This window comes from Acyrthosiphon pisum, unplaced genomic scaffold (assembly GCF_005508785.2).
Source record: "Acyrthosiphon pisum isolate AL4f unplaced genomic scaffold, pea_aphid_22Mar2018_4r6ur Scaffold_21189;HRSCAF=23259, whole genome shotgun sequence".
Lineage (NCBI taxonomy): Eukaryota > Metazoa > Arthropoda > Insecta > Hemiptera > Aphididae > Acyrthosiphon > Acyrthosiphon pisum.
The window spans coordinates 161,738-171,327 of NW_021770628.1; the positions used below are offsets into that span (position 1 = coordinate 161,738).

At 27.6% G+C, this 9,590-nt stretch overlaps 1 long non-coding RNA gene across 1 annotated transcript; it reads right to left on the bottom strand.

The window, feature by feature from the left end:
- Positions 1–7,509: 7,509 nt before the first annotated feature.
- LOC107883956 lies at positions 7,510–9,584 on the bottom strand. The gene is made up of 3 exons (XR_003840097.1): positions 9,462–9,584; positions 7,967–8,079; positions 7,510–7,714 (listed from the first exon to the last, which is right to left on the bottom strand). It is a non-coding gene; the product is annotated as an uncharacterized LOC107883956 (long non-coding RNA).
- Between the last annotated feature and the right edge of the window lie 6 nt (positions 9,585–9,590).

The window sequence follows — 9,590 nt, forward strand, 5'->3', positions numbered from 1 at the left end:
TAATAAGAAAAAATAATTTATGATTTGATTAAGGGGCCTTGACAGTTTTACATTAAATTTAGGGGATCACACGACAAAAAAAAAATGAGAAGCACTGTCCTAGATTAAACTGTAGTATATCTAAATATTTATAAGATTTCAATTAGGTTAGCAAATATCCCAAGGAGTGACTAAATTATACATCATAATATTTTATAATTGATGTCTACTTGATAAAAAATATTTAAAACAAAAATACAAATGTAAATTAAAATTATTAGATGCTAACTCCAAAAAAAATAACATTTTAATTCATAGTTTTAAGGCATTTTGCATTTAACTGTATGAAAAATTAGGCCTTCATAGGACAGGAAGCGCGCTCTGGTGTCTATAGGAACTGTGGTAAAAATTTCAATCAAGAATTTATACGTATAGGGGTTCAGAGTGACAACACCTTATCAATACACCTTGAGACAGACTCACCTTAGTCCGTGGTTAACACACTCCTTGAGAGATAAGTGTCAATTGATTACAATTATTATTGATAATAATTCCCGGCAATAAATTTGGCATTTTGTTATCAGTCAACAGAATTTATTCAATTTAATGTTGTTTAAATATTATTCTTTCAAAGTAGATTATCAAGTTTGGCGCTTTTGCATATACACAGGCAGCTTCCGTTAAACGTAGACAAGATAATAGACCGCTTTGCTAAGAATAAAAGATGTTTAGATTTTGTTATATAAACCATTAATCAAAAAAATAAATTTGTATACTATAATGACTATGGTGATTTGTTTTTAATAATGTAACATTTCAGTGACAAGATAATAGACCGCTTTGCTAAGAATAAAAGATGTTTATGATACAACGGTTATATGTCATCATAACACTCAGTATCTGAATCCCATGTAAATTAATAATATTTTTACTATTTCGTCCCCCCCCCCCCCCCCCAATAGCCAAAGTCTGGAGACGCCCCTGATAGTACAACCATAAATAATACATAGGTATAATATATTATATTATATATGTGATATGTATAATAATGGGTCTTCATTGTACCTATACATAAGTACAACAAAGACACGAAGTAAGTACGTCATCGCATATACGTCGTCTGAAGATGATTTCCTGATTGAATAACTGAGGAATAATCTGGAAAGTGCAGACATAGGTACGTAGGTACGTAGGCTAGAGTCAAATTATAAGGGATATTGTTTTAAAGGCGAACGAACTAATAAATCTACACGCAACGCCAGAATAAAGTAAGTTGTCGGATGATAATATTATTACTATACCTTTACGGCTGTACCTATACACACACAAGAAACCTGCAGGTGGCCAAAAAAAAAAAGAAAAACCCAAAAACAATCGATAAATTTTGTAAACCTTATAGGTTTATAAGTATTTAATATAATGACAACGATTACAGACAAAAAACACAAAAACCTATGGCGTCCTAATGTAATTTTTCGACTCCAAAAGCTATCGAGAAGATCTAAAATGATTTTATATGTGTTAATCATAAGACTAACATTGACTTAAGGTTGTGAAGCTTGGACGACTATGACGATAACGGAGATGAGGCAAAGAACATTCGAAAACTAGATACGTATACAGAAAATATCTGCGGCTCTGTGTTTGACACGAATACGGAAAGTTGACGAAGAAGATACAATAGGGAACTGCAAGAAATAATGGTACCGGTAACTAATTTAATTAAAGGTCAAAGAATTCAATGACTAAGCCATATCTTAAGAAGAACAATTGTTTATGAGTATGGATAATTATATAGGTATTGCTAAAAAAATAATTTCAGATTGTTATAAACAGGGATCGTAACTTCATGCACTAAAAAATGCATAAATAAGAATGCATTCATGCACTAAAAATTGTCAAAATATGCACTAAAAACTTCGAAAATTTGCATTTATATGCCCTAAAATTGTAAAATTATGCAATAAAAATATGCCTTAGATATGTAAAAAAATCATGGGCAAATTTTTAAATAATAAGAATAAATCAATACATTTTATAGAGTATTTTATTCCTTTTAATTTTTATATATTTAACAGTCAACATTGATAGAATAAAAAATAAATTTAATACTTGTGAAGTTCAAATAGTTTTGTTATCTTTATAAATCTTAATTATGCAGTCATTTTTGTCTAATTTGTGTACACTCATAGTATGAATAATGTGTACGGTACCTCACAAGAAAACACTTAAACGGGAAATTAAACGAACTAACGCATAGCTACGAGTCGTAGCCTACGACTCATACGAGTAAACTCATCGGCGACTGGCAAGTGCAAGAAAACTATACTGTACCAATATACAAAATTATAAATGCAAGTTGGTGAGAAGCTGCACGCGTGTACATGCCTGTACAGGTTCGTTTCAACGACGAACTTTGTACGGTGGAGGATGATAATGGTAGCGAATACATTGTTTCCGCGGTACAACGTAAAACGCATAAAATCTAAATAAGTTCTACTAGGTACTAGGTACCCACACATTCACACTAGAATAAAAATAAACCAAAACACTATAATGTTGTAAACGGAAAAATAAATAAGAAACAAGAAGCTTTTCAAATATTTGTCTAAAAAATATTTCCATGAAATAATATGCTCTAACGACTGTAAAAAAGTCGACTATTTGCCAAATACATGACCCAAAACATGTTAAAACATGCACTATCAAACTTCATATTATCATTACTATTGTTATGAAACGGATTTGTATCTCAGTTAGCATGTTTTCATGTGTAGCAAAAAAACATGCAGCTACATGAACTTACGAGCCCTGGTTATAAGATATACCTTAACTTAACCTTAAGTTAGACGATGACGGTTTTTACAATTTTCCGCAATTCTATACAATTTTTAAATTATATTTTATCTTTTAATTGCATTATAATACTTATCCCCTTATCTTCTGCCCGATAACTATTTGGGGGGAAGGTTAATATGGTGTAATGTATCAATAAAAATGGCATCACAGGAAAAAATCTCGATTTTGATTACTTTTTATTTAAATGTAGAGAACATTACTTATGTAGGATCAAAACCTGAATATGCATTTTACTTTAAGCAGTAGGTACTAGAAAAATACATTTGACAAATAAAAAATATTGTGCATTATCCAAATGCATATTATGACTTCTATAATTATAATTTTGAAAATCAGGCGAATCGACCTGCAAAATGTTCTCTTCTTTTAAATAAAAAAACTGATGAAATCCGACTATTCTTGAAAGCGTGAGAGTTTTTCTTGTAAGACATGTTTTCGTAGGTACTAAAAACCGCACCGGCTACAACGCCCTTAATATACAATACAAAAAAATATACTAAAAAATGTCTCATAATGGCTGAATGATGGTGATCGATGTAAACAATGATTTGTAGAGATTGTGGTCAGTAATGGTTCCATCCTTAAATCGCTAAAAAATTAAACGCCTGAAGTAATAGTATTTCCTCGCCACCCCCTCCCCAATCACAATAAATAACTTCCAGTTATTATATGTATGGACGTATAGTACCTGATCTTGATAATTTTTAGAAATTTTATTAGTAGTAACTAGACTTAGGGACTTCTAGCTCTAAAAAATACCAAAATATGCACCAAAAAGTGGCCAAATATGCTCTAAAATATGCACCTAAGAAAACCGTATATGCAAGTATAATAAATATGTGGTAAAATTAAATATTTGTTTTATTAGAATAAATTTATGTTATAGATTACTTTATATTAGAATATTATTAGGTAGGTAGGTACTTGAATTTAAAATGATTTAATAAATTTAATTTTTAAAAGGTAAATGGCTTACATTTTAGTGTTCTTCCGTGTCTACCGATCCTAAAGTAAGAACAAAACAATGTTTAAATAATTAAATGTTTTAATTTTAATTTTTTTTTATTAATTTCTTTACCTTGAAAATTACACTGAACAAAGAGATATTTCTTGATGTTTTCAAACATGAATTTACGACGATTACTTGACACTAAATTTATATACGCGAAAAAACTTCTTTCGACATCTACAGACGACATTGGAGCATATACATAAAATAAACCAAATCATTACTTATCAAGTCTTCGGGCAATCCTCAGGCAATCCTCAAGCATATCTTCAACTTCGCCACTCAAAATTTTTGAAATTTTTAATAAAGCTTTGAAACCATGATTTTTGTCTAAAACGTCATTTAAATTCTGTGCAACTGCTTTGCCTTTTGTACATTTTCAGTTAACAATTTTATTTTAATAAAATATGTAAGATATGCAAAATAAGCATTTTAATTTTAAAATTTTCTGCACTTTCCTGCAAAATCTAACATATATGCAAAAATATACACATTCAAATTTTAGATCTGATATCATGGAACAGAGAAATGAATATTTTATTTCGCACTCTGCTATTTTTAACAATAATTAACAAAAGTATGCAAATGCTAGAAGTCCCTAAGCCTAGTAATAACTATATATTGTTAACATAATATGTTATACAACATTTTTTTTTTTTTATTTAAGTAAATTTGGTAATGTTTAGACCTTAGATTATAGTAGTTTTGTTTAGTAACCATGATTATTATGCATAATGTAGGTTAGCAAAAAATAATTTGAGTCTTGTCTTCTAAGATATAAGGTACCTACGTTTTTTATGATTATGTTTGTAATGAGATCACACAATTTGATTGCGCATAAATAATATGCTAATTCATAAATTATAATATAATTATGATCAGTTCTAATGATGTATGTTTCTATTTAATCGATCTTTTTAATCATAATAATATACTTTTCTAGGGCTTAGTTATTGCTGGCATTGGAGATATAACTCGTCCAGCAGAAAATATTAACATACCTAAATGCCCGGAATTAGCTGCTATCGGTTTCGTGTGGTCACGATATATTTACTCGTCATCATACCGAAATACAGGAGCTTATTTAACGTTAATGTTTTTATGGGTGCTACAAATTTATATCACTTGATCAGAGCTTTTATGTAAGTTTTACATAATATATCTATATAACTGTAAACATTATTACAATAAAGTTTAAAATGTCTAGGATATTAATAACATGTTAAAAAAGGTGAACAAGTGGGTACTGCTCTGCTGTGCAAGTAGTTGTCGAGTATGTCATTGTAATGGATGGGTTTTATTTGATGTTAAATTATTGGATATGAAAAACGATTCTGAGCGGAAGTGGTGTGTTAGCCTAGGCCTAGCTCAGAATATACCATAACTTTTGTTGGAGGTGGGTGGGTAGGCGGGTGAATGCTTAGTGCTTTAAAGTCTTATTGAATTTGATAAATTACTACTAAATATACAATATCGTAAAAATTATATACTCAAACGCTCATAAAAAAATATTGTTACCTAGTGCTAAACTTAATTGATTTGTTATAAGTAGAAAATTTTGTTGAGAATCTTTTATTAAAATGTCTTATCTTAGCTATGAAAACTAAAACTTTTATGAATTTTGAACTGAAAAATAGTTTACAAAATTTTAAAAAATTACCATGGCTTTAAATAACTCAAAAACCGTCGAAATAGCTTGAAAATTTCCTCGTGTATGGAAAATTCTGATATAAATATATGGTAAACATTTAATAAGTCTACAGTTATTTGTTTTGAAAATACAACAAAATATAAAAAAATGTATCAATAATTTACCGCTGAATATCAAATGAAGTAAAAATTATAAGTTCAAAAGCTCATAAAAAAATAAAGTTCCGTTTAAGTACTCTTTTTTTGTTTGTTATAGGTAGGAAAACTTATGTAAAAACTTCTATCAACATTTTTCTTCTAAGGTATCAAAAGAAAAACTCTTATGGATTTCTAACTAAATAATAATTTATAACATTTAAAAAATGTCTCATGGCTATTTATAGCTGAAAAAGTTTCAAAATTGTTTGAAAATATTACCATGCATGGATAATGCTCATTTTAACATTTAGTAAAAATTTCAAGTATCTAGGCTCATTCGTATTTAAGTTACAAATTACAAGAAATTATCAAGAAATAATTGATGAAAATTCTTTAATGTACCTATGCAATATTGTAAAAATTTAAATTCAAACACTCATAAAAAATTAATGTTGCTTTTCGGTAAGCTTTTTTTTTTGATCAAGGTATGTAAATTTGGGAGGAGTCTTCTTTCAACATTTATAATGTTAGCTTTGAAATGTAAATAATTTATGAATTTATAACTACACATTTTTTGATATTTTGTTGAATTTTGTCAAAATTGTAACTTTAATTGCATATAAAAAAAAATGGTGCGATGTATTACCGATTTTTTTGAACTAACAGGTATGAAACTTATAAGGGATCTTGTATTAGATTTTCAAGTTTTTTCACTAAGTGAAAACGTTTTTATCAAGAATATTTTAAAAAAAAATTACAAATTTCTAAAAATGTCTCAAGGCTATAACTAGCCCAAAAATTGTCAAAATATTATGAAAATATTACCATTTATGTGAAATGCTTAGGTATATAAATATTTGGTGAAAAATTCAATGGTCTACGGACTAGGGTTATTCATTTTTGAGTAACACCAAAAAATAAAATCAATTTCCTCAAAAATTTGTTTTGCGTAAAAATTATGACTTTTTTTTCTGAATATTAAATAAACAAAGTTTGAGTCATACAGAGTTGGTACATTTAACGGGCAACAAAGTGCACGGGATCAGCTAGTAGATAAATAAAAACATTTGTTGTATAGGTGCAGGTTCAGGTTCAGGTTCAGCCATCAGGTTCAGAAACATCTTTTTAAGTCTTTTTCACCGTTATAACCTCTGAAACCTTGTCCTAAAAACAAATAAAAAGTATACCTTAGATTATTATTTCTTAGAATTAAATTAGATACAAGCATAATTTTATAATAATACTGTTTAATTATTATGTATACATGTATAATGTATATTGCATTATATTTTAAAGATTATTGGTATAACAGTATACGTAATATAACTTGTGAGTACTAAGTGTTTATAGTATGACAACATTTTTAATTTGAAAATTATGTTAAAGATAAATTTGATTATTTGGTTTACAATTATATTTAGCTTTAATGGTATAGAGTGGTTAGTGGTTAAAACAACCCAAAAGGTTATTATAACAAAACTTAAAGTATACATTAAAAACTTAATATTATTTATGACTACCCTGTCAATAATGTCTGAACAGTACACACTGCAATCACATATAGTGGTGATAATGGTAGTAACTTACGATTTAAGGGAAACAAATATATAATAATAACATAAATAAATAGTTTTATTATAGTTGAACGTCGATATTTGAATAATATATTTGAAATTTAAAATACCTAAACATACGATAGCCAATACTCCAATACTATTATATAAATATGAGTTGGTTAGTTACCATTGTTAAGGGTGATCTCTGGAACTACTGAACCGATTTTCTTCTGTAATTTGGTCTGTCACTAAATATAAAAAAAAAATATAAGTACACATTTATTTGATTAATAAATTTAAATTTAAAATTACTTAAACTTGAACAAATGATATTGGAGAAATATTGTATCTACCACAGTTAAAATTATATATTTCTTTTAGAACATTTATAAGTTTAATATCTGTTTCACTTAACATTACAATAGATTCTGGTTCTTCTGACGAATGTACAATTAAATTTTCAATAGCTGGTCTTAAAGCTTCAATTGCAGAAGGAGCTGTTACATCCATTTTTAATGTTATCCTATAAAATATAAGTTGATTTATAGATTTGTTAAATAATATTACATTTTAATATAAATTTATAATACTGAACATTATATTTATCAAATATTTTTTTAAACTTCTTTAGATATTTGATTCCCTTTTTAAGTTGGCAACCATTACATACCAATTATCTAATTGGACTAATTCTTTATTATATTCAATTTTGCGAGCACCAAACAATAGGAGTTACCATGGTAATTTGCTTGCAAGATATAGCTCTAATACGTACCTATGGTATATTTCCCAACACCATTATGCAACTAATCTGAGGCTCAATTGGTAATTTTGCTAAAATACGACCAAGTGGTGTCAACTCTTCATTTATTCCAAGACATTTCATCTCTAAAATGATTTAACATAAAAATAGTACATCGATAGAACAATAATTTCATATTTAGAAAAATGAGTGCAGTAAAACGTTTTTTTTTTTTTTGCAAACGTTTTTAAGTAATTAGAATATAAAAGATAAAACTAAAAAAAAATTCAATGTAGTTTAAAATTATTTATAGAATTACTCTTAATAAAATAAGATTTTCACCAAAGAATAAACAAGAGAAACATGTTGTAAGTTACAATGTTAATCTAATGTTAACTCTAATACTAGTTAATAACCATGTATTTATACCATGTTAATGTTTAAAGAATAAAATAAATACATGGTGATATTTTAAGTTATTTCAAATAAGATATTCAAATAAAATACAGTTCTCCGATATAATTTGTAATGTTTGCAAACCAAATTGAAGAAATACATTATTTAACTCCTTTAACCTTTTCTTTGTTGCATGTTTGTCTTAGACACCCAAACCGTTGCGTTATAAGTCATATTATTATGAGAAGTAAAGAATTTTATCTTTGCTTTGCCATAATTAATTACAAAAATGTACTACATAATTAATAGTTATTGATGTTTCGGCTATATTTGTAGATAAAATCACCTGAAAATATTTGATTTTTTCAAAAGAATTAGATTATTTATAACTAAAATTCCCATGGTTTGCTTTTGAAATTGTTCCATTGGTCTAATACAAAACTATATTAGCTGTATATTTGATACTAAACATTTCTAGAAGAAAAATAACATTGTTTTGATAAATGATAAAATAATCAAGTTGATTACTTGATTAACTAACATAATCTGTTTTTAAATTATTTTACCAGCTAAGTTTTTAAAATAATTGATCAATAATCCCTCACAACAAATGTTGACTATCACTTATCATTTATTGTTAAGTTAATAATTTTGTCTGATATTCACTCCAATTTGTAACATAAAATTAGGTTTATTTATGTATTTATTTATTTATGGCTTTAGCCTTAGAACTTAGAAGCATATTGGAATGCCCTAGAGTGAGAACCACAGTGTGTGGTATTCCAGTTATAAAAAATTTTCAAACTGGTGGTTGATACTTGACAGTGGAGGAATTATTTTCCCATATAAATCTTTAGCCCTTTTAAGTAGGATAAAATTTGACAATCCTCACTATCCTACATAAATTATTAATAATAATTTAATATATAATTATATAATAATTATGTTTATAATAATTATAAACACATAAAAAAAATATATTAATTTGCTGTATCAATTATTTTATCCCTGCAGAATGGAACTCATTAACAGGTTTTATTGATTCACACCCCTGATTATTATTTATACAATAAGTTTATACAATATAGCACACGCTTACTCATATTATCTTATTGTCCTTAATCATTATTACCTACTACTGGTAGACATCTATGATAGGTACCTAGGTATGCTACGTCATGTGAAGGATCTGGCCATCAAAAAGTTCCTTCATACCATGTTATTCGCTTGTTTATGTCATGGGTACACCAGTGATGAGGAC